The sequence below is a fragment of the Ictidomys tridecemlineatus genome, chromosome 6 (assembly GCF_052094955.1).
Source record: "Ictidomys tridecemlineatus isolate mIctTri1 chromosome 6, mIctTri1.hap1, whole genome shotgun sequence".
Classification (NCBI taxonomy): domain Eukaryota; kingdom Metazoa; phylum Chordata; class Mammalia; order Rodentia; family Sciuridae; genus Ictidomys; species Ictidomys tridecemlineatus.
Genome location: NC_135482.1, coordinates 187844493 through 187858885, shown reverse-complemented (window position 1 = coordinate 187858885; position 14393 = coordinate 187844493). Strand labels below are relative to the sequence as shown.

Below are 14393 nucleotides of genomic sequence, written 5' to 3'. Positions count from 1 at the left end.
CAAGTGCTGACAAGGACTTCACTTCCAGGCGTCTTACCCACAGGAGGTCAAAACCATGTCCACATGGAGCTCACATGTGAAAGTTTACAGCAGCTCCAATTTTACAGCCATAACTGCCCCGAACTGGAAACAACCCAGATGTCCTTCAGTGGCTAAATGGGCACACACCCAAGTCATCTGCAAGATGAACTACTATTCATCTGCAAAAGTAAAGCAATTCCAGTCGTGCACCACAACTTAGGAGACCCCCAAAGATGACGTGTTGGATGAAAAAAGCCAGTCTCAAAGGTCACACACGCTGTGATGAAAGTTTTTTGAAAAAGACCAAAGTATAGTCAGTGACAGAGCACAGATCAGTGGTTAATGGGCTAGGGTGACAAAGGATACACAAGGGACTTTTTTTTGAGGTGACAGAAATGTTCCTGTCCTGAGTGAACACTGGTTACACAGATCTACGCATGTGTCAGAACTCACAGAACTACACATCCAAGAAAAACATCAGTTTTACTCTTGATTTTTAAAATAAAAATACAAATACCTCCCTTTATAAGCAACTTCAACTCATTTTTCCCTTACGGAGAAACAAAACCATTTGTTAAATCACCTTCAGGGACTAGGGTCTTCTTGATTTTCCAATCCTAAAGTGAGGATCTCAAGGATTTATAAAAGCAAATTTTATAGAATCTGTGGTTTGTGCCCCACATTCCACCTTCTTTCAGAAAGTTAACGTCACCTTCCTTGACAGCCAAGCACAAACCTCCTGCTACATTCCCCACAAACATTTTCCTGTGGGAGTTAAAGCTCCTTCAAAGAACACAGATACAGGGCTGGGGGGGAGCTCAGAGGCAGCACACACACTCAGCACACAGGCCCTGGCTGGATCCCCAGGACACCTGCAAGGAACATACACAACTGCTCGGGTTCTAATCAATGTTTACGGGAAGAACAGAGAGTGGGCACCATCTCTGAAGTCCCAGAGATCCGCTGTACGTGCCCCCAGACTGGCCCAGAGCAGCTGTCTCATGGTGTCTAGGAAATACCACCCACCTCTGCCACCATGGACATCTCAGGAGTTCTGTGAGCACTGGGGAGATCATCAACCTGGACAGCTTTCCTCCGGGTCCCCTGGCAGGCAGCACCTCCCTTCAGAATCAAAACTGTCTCAAAGAAAATACAGACACAGACGGATACTCTGCACCAGGGCAGGGCCTTCACTCACTGATGCTCACGGAAAGAAGAGTGCCCGGGGCTGGGGCTGGGGCGGGGGCTCAGCGGCAGTGCGCTCACCTGGCATGTGCGAGGCCCTGGGTTCGTTCCTCAGCCCCACATACAAATAAATGAATAAAATAAAGGTATTGGGTCAGTCTGCAACTGAATTATTTATACACACACACACACACACACACACACACACAAAGAACAGTGCCCACCCTGTGGGAGGTACTGAACAGATCTCGTTAGTAAGATCGGTTTCATCCTAACTTGTGAAGACCCAGAAATTAATCAGGAGCTGGAATTTCCAACCATGATCCCATGATGTGACTTTCACTAATCAACCAAAGAAAGGCTTTTTTTTTAAGTGCCTGGAAGATTCAATGAGAAGTTTGAGACATGGCTTCTGACCCCCAAGAACTAATTTTGGTGAAAAAAGCAAAACTGTACATAGGGAGGGACCCTGCCAGACACGGATGGCGGGACACGGAGACAGGCTGCGCCTACGCGCTGCTGCTCCCCGAGCTCTTCCCCAGTGCTCCACGCTGCACCAGGAGACCACAGAACCCACGTGCTTTAACCGGGTCTCTGAGGAACATGCAAGGCACAGGTGTGTCACAAATGCGCTATCTCCTCTGTCAACATGGGACAGTATTCCGCAGTGGCCCAGTGTGCTGGGGCTGGACTAGGGCAGAAGGAAATTATAACTTCAGTCACCAAGGATTGTGACAGACAGCCAGAGGATAGGTGCCATCTCCCCACGCTGGTCAGCGCCCACCCCTCCCGGCCCCAGGCCCTGCTCTCCCGAGTACGTACTGGGGACCAGACTCAACCTTCACCAGAGGGACAGTCGTGCCGAGGAGTCACATAGAGCCAGAGCTCTCTCTGCCCTCCTTTCTACCACACTGGAAGATGTGACTGAATACAAGTGAGAGGACAAGATATAAGGAGTGACAAATGACTTATGACACCTGGCACAAGACATGCCAGGTCAGAAGGGCTGTACGTTTAGCACAGACATCAAGGTTTATGCCACGGTGGACTTCCAGGGCCTCCTGTGCCACCCCCACCAGGTGGGGACAGAGGGGCTTCTGGTTTTTACTGCTGCCCTCGTGTTCCCTGCTGATCCATCCCACACAGACATGTCTTTCCTTGTGTGTGCTGATCAATTCTGGAAAGGCAACTCTTGTCTGGGCACAATCTCCTTCCCCTAATCCCTCCAGATCTTTCAGCCCATCCTGGGGGTACACACACACTGTCCACCACAAGAGTGGCCCCTTTTCTGGGCAATCTGGAGTCACACCTGGTGGGAGGGGCCAAACAGCCCCTAGGCATCCTCATCACAGCAGAAACCCAAGGGGAATTGAAAGTGCAGGAAGCCAGCCAGGTAGGGTGCTGGCCTGTAATCCCAGAGCTTGGGAGGCTGAGGCAGGAGGATCTCCAGGACAAAGCCAGCCTCAGCCACTTAGTGAGGCCCTAAGCAACTCAGTGACACCCTGTCTCTAAATAAAACACACAAAAGGGCTGGGGATGTGGCTCAGTGGTTAAGCACCCCTGGGTTTAATCACTGGTACCAAAAAAAAAATGGAGGCAGCTGATATTAGCAGCCAGGATGATAGAGGGACCACTTAAATTTTAGGGTGGGCACTATGGTTGCTAAACTTCCTGCAGTGTGCAGAAAGCTGCCCACTCCCTCCTCTCTGTCCACCTCCAACACCTCCATCACCAAACTGTGCCACTCAGAATGGCTGTAGAGAGGGTAACAAGGAAAACAAAACCAATGCCCATGAAAAGCAGAGACCAGACACCCAAAGAGTCACCCACCAGGGGGCTCGAAGGTATGGATCCAGGTCCAGATCCCGACACGGTCCACCTCTGCCCTTCCTGGGGTTGGTACTGAGAGCTCAGTCTTCTTCTGCAGAGGACCTAAACTGCACTTCTGTCCCTTGCAACAAAAAAGCCCCAGAGACTTTCACTCCACAGACTTAGGTACAGGTGGTCCCTGCAGCAAAAGGCCGCAAGCAAACCACCCAGCCAATGAAGGACACTGGACACGTTCTGTGGGACCACACAGGGATCATCGCACCACTGTTAGGCATTTTAATTTCAAAGGAAATTCAATATGGAAAACACTCAGCTAACGTCAAGGGGACACGTGGCTCCTAAAGTGGACTTGCATCCTTCTACCTACTATTTTAAATGTATATCTGTCCACGTAGGGAAAAAATCCTGGAAATAGACAAGGTGCCAAAGCACGAATGGACACAAACCAAATTCAAATCTTCACAATCTTTGATCCACAAGACTACAAGGGTTTTTACCTTGTTTTATTCTTGAATTTTTAAAAAACTGTTACTTTAAACATGCGACCAAGTAAGGCACTAAAATAAACAAACAAGGAAACAAGAACATGCTTCATGACTCAAGGCTCAAGTCCAACATCCCTTCTTCCAAACAGAGCCCAGGGCCCACCATCCTGCCTGCTTCCATCAACACTAGCGCCTTCGGCAATCGCTTCTTGCAGATCGCCTTTTACGACACCTGGTTCTCCCAACCAGTCTAGATGCTATGCTCTTTGAAAACAGAGATTAAGCCCTAATTTTGTGACACCAACAGTAACTAGCAGATTCAATATATTCAATAAACTAAATATCTGATCGCTTGATCAGCCCTTATATAAAATGATCTAAAAATACAATGGCAGGAAAAATGCAAATTAACCTCCTCAATTGGCCATGCAAGTAACAAGGGAAAAGGGCTCATATTTTCTTTCTTTTTCTTTTTCTTTTTTTTTTTTTTTTTTTGGTATTGGGGATTGAACTCAGGGGCACTCGACCACTGAACCACATCCCATCCCTTTTTTTGTGTTTTATTTAAAGACAGGTCTCACTGTGTTGCTCAGGGCCTCTCTGTTGCTGAGGCTAGCCTTGAACTTGTGATTCTCCTGCCTCAGTCTCCAAGCCACTGGAATTACAGGCATGAGCCCCCATGCCTGGCTCAGGTTTCTTTTTAAAACATTATGTCAAATAAATTAAAAGATAAAAATAGTGTAGTTCTACATGCTATAATTTTTTTCACCTGGGTGTTTTATGTTCATTTGCTTGAACTAACACTAAGGTTACGATTAAAATCATTTTAACTTTTTTTTTTTTTTACAAATTCATTTATCAGGTTTTTTTTTTTTTTTTCATTCAAGAAACCTCTAGTTTTCCCAAATTGTGATTTCTAAGCAGGTCCCTCCACATGGCTCCACCTTGACCAGAGGATCAGATGCCAGAGAATCAAAGGCTATAGGAGGATTATAAAGGAAGATACTGAACCCCTGATTAATGATGTCCTCACAAACCTCCTAAGCTATACTAAATGTGTCCATAAATGCCATCCTAGGTTAATGGAAATGGCAGGCACTGCCTTTGCTTTTCTTAAAGAAATAAACTGATACTCGGTTGTTGCTATCATAGCCAAATGTGTTCTGTGATTTCAAACTGCAACATGGCCAGTTCCAAGCAGACGTCCTACAAGGCCACCAATAAAAAGAGGTGAAATTCATGGAGACTTGGTTGCATGGTTTGCACACATTCTCAAATATCAAAAGTCCTTAAGGGTCTGTGGCTGTGGCTCAGCACTTGCCTAGCACATGTGAGGCACTGGGTTCAATTCTCAGCACCACATATAAATAAATAAATAAAATAAAGGCCCATCAACAACTAAAAAAAAAAAAAAATGTTTTAAGTCCTTAAAAAACAGCTCATCTCTGAGTGATCTGGCCTATCCACAAAACCACTTTTCATGTAAATAACAGATAGAAAAGAGTCTTCTCAAAGTTAATGTTAAATGCCAGATGAAAGATAAACTCTTCCGATTTATCAGTCTTGATGCTTTGTATCAGCAACAGAAGATCCCAACTCCAGCAGAATTAGGAGAAAAACGCACTTACTTTTTTAAAAAATACTAAGTGCAAATTAGTATTATTTAGAGTACCAATTGCCAAGTGCAAAAATATCTGTATGACTCAATAACACATAATGGTCTCTGGATCCATCCTCCAGCTCCAGCCTCTTGTTGCCCAAGTCATCCCAACTTCTTGCTCCAGGCATCCCATCTGGTCTTTGGGTCTCTTTTTAAGAGTACAGAAACACCTCCCAGACCCCTCTCCAAAAACCTCCCAGATGCTGGAGGCTTAAAGGAGCCTAAGCCACTATTGATCTACCCACACCAAATGGGTGACAGTATGTAGCTTGGAGCTGCAGCCACCACCAGCCACAACAGCTAGTTGGTCTGATTACCCGGTCCCACAAGCCCAAGCTCAGGAGCAGCCTGCAGAGGACGACAGCAGGGAACGACCAGAGCACCTGGGTCCTTAATGACACTGAGGCTGAGTCACAAGGCGGGAGGCCCCTCCTCTCATGACACACCTCTAGTCCCAGTGATCTGGGAAAGCAGGAGGGTCGCAAGTTCAAAGCCAACCTCAGCAACTTAGCAAGGCCCTAAACATCCCAATGAGATCCTGTCTCAAAAGAAAAATTATTAAAAGGGCTGGGGATGTGGCTCAGTGGTTAAGCGCCCTGAGTTCACTCCCTGGTACCAAAAATAAATAAATAATAAAAAGGGCTGGGAATAGGGGCTAGCCAACTAAATATTTGATGGCTTAAACTGCTACTTGTCAGACATTCTGTCACTTGCAGATAAATGCACTCTTAAATGTTCCCTTGAGGTTTTTGGGAAAGAGAGAAGATAACTTGCCCAACGTCCCAATGTCTGCATTAGTCCCTACATTCCCAACTCGGTACCTTTGATACCATCCCACTACTACATTCTAAAATATCAAAGTGTTCATTTCACAAATTCTAATTCAAATCCACCAGTGTTTACTATTTAATTTTTATGGGCAGGAGAACCAAAACTTAGGAAACATATTCCTTCACTTCATAATGCATATTAATCTGAGTTAGAAACTGACATACACGTAGGGGTTCCCAAACTGGAGGAATTCAAGTCCATTCCCAGCCACCTCAATGTGCCACACTGACCTCTTTTTAGAATGTGACATCTTGCTTTTATCCAAATCCTCCCTTTTTTAATAGATTTCAAAAATATTTTTCCCATGATCCTTCCGTGTGCTAAAGAACAAGCATGATCAACTTGAGATTTCTAGGAACAATTTATTTGATCATAACCTTAAATACCTATTTGCCAACACAACATTTTCAAAGTAGACAGATAATTTTTTTCATTTTCATTTTTCATTTCAAGTCAGTTTACTTAAGAATAATTGTTCCATCACCCTCAAGTAAATGGAGTCTGACGTTCAGTACTAATGTATGCCTTACCCACAAGAAATGTGTTATTTTTCCAAAGCTGAATAAATTTCCTGATCATATTCAACAATCAGATCATGTTAAGTGTTTTCTTAATAGCTTTTTCTCTTCAAATGACATCAATATAAAACAGAGGTAAAGGTAGGGTGTGGTGGCGCACACTTACAGTCCAAATTACTGGGGAGGCTGAGGCAGGAGGATCACAAGTCCAAAACTAGTCTGAGCAACTTAGCAAGACCCTATATGAAAAATAAAAAATAAGCCAGGCACAGTGGCACACTCCTATAATCGCAGTGATCAGGGAAAGCAGGAGGGTCGCAGGTTCAAAGCCAGCGTCAGAAACTTAGCAAGACCCTAGACATCTCAATGAGATCCTGTCTCAAAAGAAAAAAAATAAAAAGGGCTGGGGATGTGGCTCAGTGGTTAAGCAACCCTGAGTTCACATCCTGGTACCAAAAATAAATTAATAATAAAAAAGGGTGGGGATAGGGGTTAGGACTATAGCTCAGTAGAGCACTTGCCTAGTATGTTTGAGGCACTGGGTTTGATTCTCAGAATTGCATATAAACAAGTAAAATGAAGGCCACTGACTACTAAAAATTAATAAATAAATAAGTTTAAAGATCTGGGGATTCAGTTCAGTGATAAAGTGTCCCTGGGTTCAATACCCAATACCAAAAAAAAAAAATATTCAAATGACATAGATCCACCATAGAACTTACATCCAGAGTGTATAACCTAAGTAACAAGCTCCTACAACTGTAATATAACATTAAGAGAAATGCTAAGTATACTAGAAAAGACAGATGTTACATAAATCAAACAAAAAAACAATTATAAATACAAAACACATTAGCAATTCACTAAACATACAATTAATCAGTAAAAACATGAAAAGTTATTACTAGCCATCAGGAAAACATTTAAAACACACACACCCACACACACAATGAGATATCACTATATATCCACCTAAATGGCTAAAAGGGAAAAGACCGACAATTTCAAGTGTTGGCGAGGATCAGTCACTGTGAGTCTCATACATTTCTGGTGGGAATCTCAAACAGGGAACTCCTTTGGAAAAACAGATAGGAACTAAACATACAGTCATCAGAAGAAGCAGTAAGAAAAATGGAACAGACCTCCACTCAAAGGCTTGTTCACAGATGCCGGTCGTAGCTTTATCCACTTAACCCAAACCAAAAACAACTCGGTGGCCAAGGAGGAATGGACAAACCACCCTATCCAGACACCAGAACAGGACTGAAGAACAGAAAGGAACTGATAAGAAGACGGGAACGGGAGAAGGGAGCGAGAGGGAGGGGAAAAGAAAAGGAGAAAAGAAGTAGACCCAGACACAGTCTGTTGAACTGCAGAGCACCCAAGAATCTTCAAAGCAGCCAGAGAGCAAAGACTGACTTTACCAACAACAGCCAGCCCCTGCCACGGGACCACATGAGAGCCACCACCCAGAACCGCCAACTGAGGTGACCCATCATTCAGAAGTCAAGATAAAGCACAGCAGAAGGAGGGTGCCAGGAACAGATGCTCACTAACAGAATTCTAAAAGATGCATCTCTGAAAGAAGGGACACCATCCCAGAAGCAAACCTCGGTACAGAAGAAGGATGGGGAGCCCAGTGAATCATACAGATAAGAGCTAGGAAAACAGAAAGCCACCGAGTCTGGGGGAAGCTCAGAAATGAGGACATTAGAAAACCCCCTGCCAAAATCTTAATGGACGGTCTGGGTAACAGGTGGTAGGACTCAGGAGAGTTTTACTTTCTCCTTCACACTCTCCTTGTCTGATTTGTGGTCTTTGTGTGTGTGTGTGTGTGTGTGTGTGAGAGAGAGAGAGAGAGAGAAATCAATCTGTCTTTTTACATTATGCACCAGCTTTAAGAACCAACCTGCTAAATTAGAATGAAATGGAAATAAAATCAAATATCAAAATTTCAAATTCCTGGAACTTCAATCTGCCAGTGCTAATATCAACTTTCTCTTAAAAACCCTGAAGACTGGAGCTTGGAATATAGCTCAGTTGGTAGAGTGCTTGCCTCACAATGTACAAGGCCCTGGGTTCAATCCCCAGCACCACAAATTATTTTTTAAAAACCTGAAGACTCATTTGAAAGGACATTAAAAGACTAAACCCTAGTCACTAAGGGTTTGCTATGTTCCAGGCACTATACTAGATTCAGGATGAGACCAAAATTGTGAAAGTCATTCTACTAGATTTTTAAGATAATAGATAATCTTTATGAAAAGCATTTCACCAAGGTCTAAGCCTAAAGTGAAGTTACCCTGCTGGTAAAGAGTTAAATCTGGTTTGGCTTTTTCTTTTTTAAAACAAATACAGATATGACAGCTTTATATATGAAATTAATTCAGTATAAATGATGAGTTCCCATATTAACTGCCAATCTTGCAATTTGCCTATAATTTCTATCCCTCAGTAGATAAGAAAACTACAATGGAAGTTCATAAGCAGCGCTGAGCAAACCTTCGGTGTTAATCACATCATTTTTTTAAAAACATTTATTTTTTAGGTGTAGATGGACACAACACAATGCTCATCTTGATGGTTCTCTGGTTAATTTCATAATTATCAAAACCTTAGAGCAACATGTTTTCATAATGTATCAACTGTCCACTTTTGCTCAAAGTATCAACTTGGCAAAACATTTCTCTGATTAAAACCAGGACAACTGTATCTATTAAAAAGCAGTTTCCGGCTGGGGTTGTGGCTCAGCAATAGAGGGCTCGCCTAGCACATGCAAGGCCCTGGGTTCGATCCTCAGCACCACATATAAATACATAAAATAAAGATATTGTAGCCAACTACAACTAAAAAAAAAAAAAGGCAGTTTCTCCCCATTGACATAAACAGTGTCTGAGGGCTTCTGCACTAAAAACCAAAGCTGCATTTGACATAAGGGGACTGGAGAAATTAGGGCTTCAAATCATTGGAATGGAAACCCTTTGGCTCTTTCTGGCTGTGTGGAAAAGGTTGATAAGGTAACAGCTAAACCTATGCCACTATGGCAAACCAGGGCAGGAGGACAGTGGTCAAGTAGTGCCATAGGATAAACTCCCCAAGAAAAGGGAGTTGACATACCACTTACCACCCAAAGGCCCAGCTTGGAGAGATCATTCAATCCAAAGCAATAAGAGAGGCACAGACATAAGGTCCTAAGATTTCCTCTATCCTCTCCCAGGCAAATGGTAGCCAACGCAGGGAATGCCTGTCTACCAAGGTAGAAAGGATCCAAAATGAATGACAGGATTACATGGGCCCCTCTTACCTGTGCATCTTCAATTACAGGAGACCGTGCCTTCCTCTAAAATACTAAGTTGTTCTCAGCAATAAGCGGGGCCAGTTGTAAAGGTCTGTATAAAACGCCCAGGTCACCGAGCTATCGAAACATTAAGTTCCTACAAATTCATTACGTTTCCCTCATCCTCCCAGAATGTCAAGAGGTCATTTTTTTCTAGGCGTATTTAACATGTAAGAAACAGGTTCTTGTTTTTTTTGGTCTAGTGTCCTCTAACCTCTTTTAGGATGGAAAAAATAAAGTTATTTTTTGTTGTTTACCACAAGTATCCTCCTCCTATGTGCTCATGAATATTGGACTAGGAACATTGTTAAAAAAAAACTAACCTTTTCAATACTATATTTAATTCTTATCTTTTTAAAAAGCAATTTCCTTGGACAGTTTATTTAATGAAAAACACAACAAACACATATATAAAGGTTCTTGACAGTCTCGGCACAATTCTGAAATAACTGCAATAACCCAGCAACAAAGTTGTCTAGGAGCGATTATTTTAAATTTTTCTTTGAGTATATTTGGTCAAAAAAGCAGCATTCCCATTTTAATATGATCCTACATCCATTGGAGAGAAAGGAATATCAATGTGAAAAGGAGCATTGTAATCCTAACTTCAGAAGGATTCCACAATGACATTAACTTCTTCTAAATGAACAGCACACCCCCCAAGTCACAGGAGGGCACATCCTAGAATCCGAATCCACACCGGCACAGTTACCTCCACGCCAGGTATTTCTAATTTCCTGTCCACACAAGAGACTCTGGGAGGCACTGGCTAGGCAGGCATCCGCACACTATCTCCACAGCACTTCCCCCAGTAAACCAGCCACTGCCCAATAATGCTTCTATTTATTTTACCCAGAAGCAGATCTATTAGCCAGACATTCTAAAAACACAAACGTTTCGTTGTGCTTGGAGTAACTCCAATATTGGTGCCTTGCTGCAGAACGATGCTGCAGGAATATAAAGTGAGCCATGTGGATGCTGTATCCACACATGAAGTGCATTGTCAGGATCTGTCTATCCTGAAGAGGGATCCACCTGAAAAGCTGGGGGTAATACCCCCCCACACACACACACACACACACAGACACATACACACACACAGGCATACAGAGGAATGAGGGAAGAGAGCCCAGGATAAAGACTTCCTTATCCGAAAAACCAGCACAATTTTAAGGCAACTCCCCCTCAAAGCTTTCAAGATCAAAAAGGCTTTTCTTTCTCCATCCCCTGTTCAGACTGAATAAGAAAAGCAAGACAATGCTGGGGGACGTTCTGAAATGGGCTTGGCAAGTCACCACGTGCAAAGCACATTAAACGTAACCCAAACGCTAGGCCGGGGTTTGGCTCAGGAAACGCAGCCTGCTGGATGGAAGAGACGGGAGTCCCCGGGGTATCCAGGGCAGGAGCCAGGGCTGAGCCAGTCAAACCTGGGAAACTAACAAGGAAGAAGGTTTAACAACAACAATAAAATGAAACAGCCTGAGGCCGCGGGTACTCCAGAGAGCTGACGGAGGGGGAGGGGCGGGAGAAACTGAGACTGTTAAATTGTTCCAGATGAGAAGCAATCGCTCCCACGTCTCCACAAGCCCATCTGATACCAGGGTCCGCGTTTCTTTGTGAGTCTGGCCTCCCCTCCTTTCTGGGGAACCCAAGATAATCCCCAACAGCCGCTGCTCTACAGCTGCCATAAATGAAATCCAGACCCATTACAGGGAACTCATATTTTCTCCCTCCAACACACACACACACACGCACACACACACACACACACACACGGGTTCAGCCGGATCACACAGCTAAAGTTTCCGGAACTTAATCATAAAACCACAATCAGAAGTTGTTTTGAAATGCTCACCGCACACACAAAATCTGTCCTTCGCTTAAAAGAAGAAAACCTCAAACTTTGCCCTCCGTAAAGGCGTGCGGTAATGAGACGAAATCTAACTTTGGCAGAGGGTGTGTTCGTCTTTGTCACCCACCGAGAGCCTGGCGCCGCGCGTGGGAGAGCTGCGGGCACTCAGTGGCGCGGTGGCATCCGCGCCACCGGCCACCTCCCTGGCCGACAACCGGCCTCGGGGACCGAGATTGCGGCCCGAGGTCCGGAAGCGGCGTCGGCCGCTGTCACCCGGCGGGGTGGGATGGCAGGAAGCGGGGGAAGGGCGCAGGGGGTGGGGAGACGAGAGGGGACGGGCACCGAGCCCCGCAGCCCGATCGGCGGAGGTGAGAGAAGGGAGCAGAGGGCGGCGCGGACCCCGAGGCCCCGGAGCTCCCGCTATTGTTGCCGGGGCTGCGGGGGCCGGCCGGCCGCCTGCCTCCTCCAGGCGGGACCCCGCGGGCCCGCGCCCACCTCCGCCCGCGCCCCGGCGCGGTGCGCTGCAGGCGTCCGACTCGCACAAGTTGCCGCCCGATGCCGGGACCACCCCGGCCCCCGCCCGCCCTCCCGGCCGCGGTCATTGTTCGCCGCGCGCCTCCTACCTCGGCGGCGCCGGCGGTTCCGGCGGCTCCCGGTCCTGGCTGCGGGATCTGCAGCTCCCGAGCCCCCGGCTGGCGAGGGCGCGGCGGCTCCCGGCTGCGCCTGCGGCTGCGGCGCGGACTATTAATACCCGCAGGCGGCGGCGGCGCGGGCGCGCGAGCGGGGCTGGCGGTGGCCGGCAGAGGTCCGAGCCATCAAAGGTGGCGCGGGGCGGAGGGGAGGGCGGAGCAGGCGGGGTGGGTGGGGAGCGGGCTCCGGGTCGCCATGGCCGCCTTGACGCCCAGCCGAGCGCCACTCGCGCGGGGAGGAGCAGCGCAAAGCGGGCGGTGGCCGCGTCCCCGCCCCGCTCCAAGCCGAGCGCCTGCAGCCGCTGCGCCCACGCTGGACCCGCCGCCTCCGAGGCCAGGCGAGCGGGAAGTGCAGGCGGCCGCCGCCCCTCCCCGGCCTGGGCCGGCCCCTCCGCGGGGGGAGCCTGGGCGCCCACAGCCCGAGCCGCGGGGACAGCAGGAGAGCCACAGCCCCCTCCAGCGTCCGGGCCGGCGACCTGCGCGCCGGCGCGCCCCGCCAGGCTCCGCCCTGGGGGCAGGTGCGCGGAGAGGTGGCCAGAGGGCCACACCACCTCCGGGCTGCGCCTTACTTGGGCGTACTGCCAAAGCTGGTGTCCACGCTGCGCCGCGGAACCGAGCGCGGGAAGCGCCACAGGGAGACGCAAGCCCTGATGCTGTGATGAAAAGCTAAATGAGGAGGGCGGGAGACAGAGCTCCGGCGACGCCAAGAGCCCCTGGCCGGGATCTGTAGTGCTGACGCCGCAGGTCGCTTTTTGAAGCCCAGCATGAGACTACAAAGTCGTGTGGGGAGTGGTACTATTCAGAGACCCACTAATCCCCCTTCCCCGGGCTACTCGCGCGGCTTCCAGCACCACCCTGGGTTGCACGGGATTTAGTCCCAGAGGGGCAGTTGTCACCACTGTTCCTGCCCAGGCCCAGGCTCCTCGGTGCAGGCGAACCGCCAAGACTGTACCCACCTCCGTCCCGGTCCCTCCGGGGGACTGGAGCAGCACCCTGTAGGGAATGGCGTGCAAGCGACTGTTTGCCTGCCTCCGGGTTTCTGAAACTATACAGAACTGGGAGCAGGGCTCAGACCCCAGCCACTCTCCCCACCCACCAGCTGCCTTTACGGTCTCCGCTCCCTAGCTCAGCCTTTCGCTCCTCCCTCTTTACGCACGGTGGGAAAGGTCTTCCGCGGCCGCAAGTGAGACCGCTAGGCTTCCCTCCTCTACTGAGTCCCGCCTCTGACTCCAGCCCCGGTCCTTGTGCTCTCTGAAGGAGTTCACTGACCTCAAGTCCCGAGGACACATTTCACCGAGAGGCCACAACTGAACTCAAGAGTTGAATCCAAATTGTGCTGGTGGAAGGACCCCTTAAAACAAAAACGGGGGTTGCATGAGGGCTACTTGCCGGTAGCAGCTGGGAGTGGTGTCCAGCGGGGAAGCAGAGCCCTTTGAGTATGAGGCACGGAACTATTTTTAAATGTCCGCACATTTGGCGAAGGATAGGCCCAGAGGTCCTTATAGGCCTGAGACCTAAGAAGAAACAGGCGTTGGAAGTTTGTATTTAAAGTAGTGGGTTTGAGGCCAGTGTGTGGCTTTAGATAAAGCCTAGATCAGATGTCTCAGTCAGTAATCCTAACATGTGTGAGACCTGAGGGCCAATCCCCAGCACTACAAATTTATATAAAACAAATATGGGTACATGGTACAATTTTAAATCAAGCAGTATAGAAGGGTACTAAGTAAAACCCATAAAGGACCTTTCCTGTATCCCCAGTAGAGTTCTCAGTTTTCCCAAAAACTTTTAGACTTACAAAACTTTTTGGTCTTATGCAAAGGTATGAGCACCCAAATCTTTCCTATAAAGAGCTCATGCGTCACAGTGAAATTTTTTTATCCCAAAGTTACCACCCACTCCCCCACAACAGGTCACCATTCAAAGGTCAAAGGAATCTCTGGATTTAGGGTGCTGCTGCTCCCTGGACATGACAGCATGCACTGTAG

At 47.5% G+C, this 14393-nt stretch overlaps 1 protein-coding gene across 3 annotated transcripts in view; it reads right to left on the bottom strand.

Annotated features, from left to right (window-relative positions):
* Farp1 (FERM, ARH/RhoGEF and pleckstrin domain protein 1) overlaps positions 1-12482 on the bottom strand; it is a 263579-nt gene extending 251097 nt beyond the window's left edge. For 2 of the 3 annotated variants that reach the window (XM_078016237.1, XM_078016241.1), the window contains exon 1: positions 12343-12482. The gene's annotated coding sequence lies outside the window, so the exon portion shown is untranslated. Of the gene's footprint in view, positions 1-11846; positions 11971-12342 lie in introns of those variants that run through there. The other variant, XM_021729859.3, reaches the window with a different exon arrangement.
* Positions 12483-14393: the final 1911 nt, after the last annotated feature.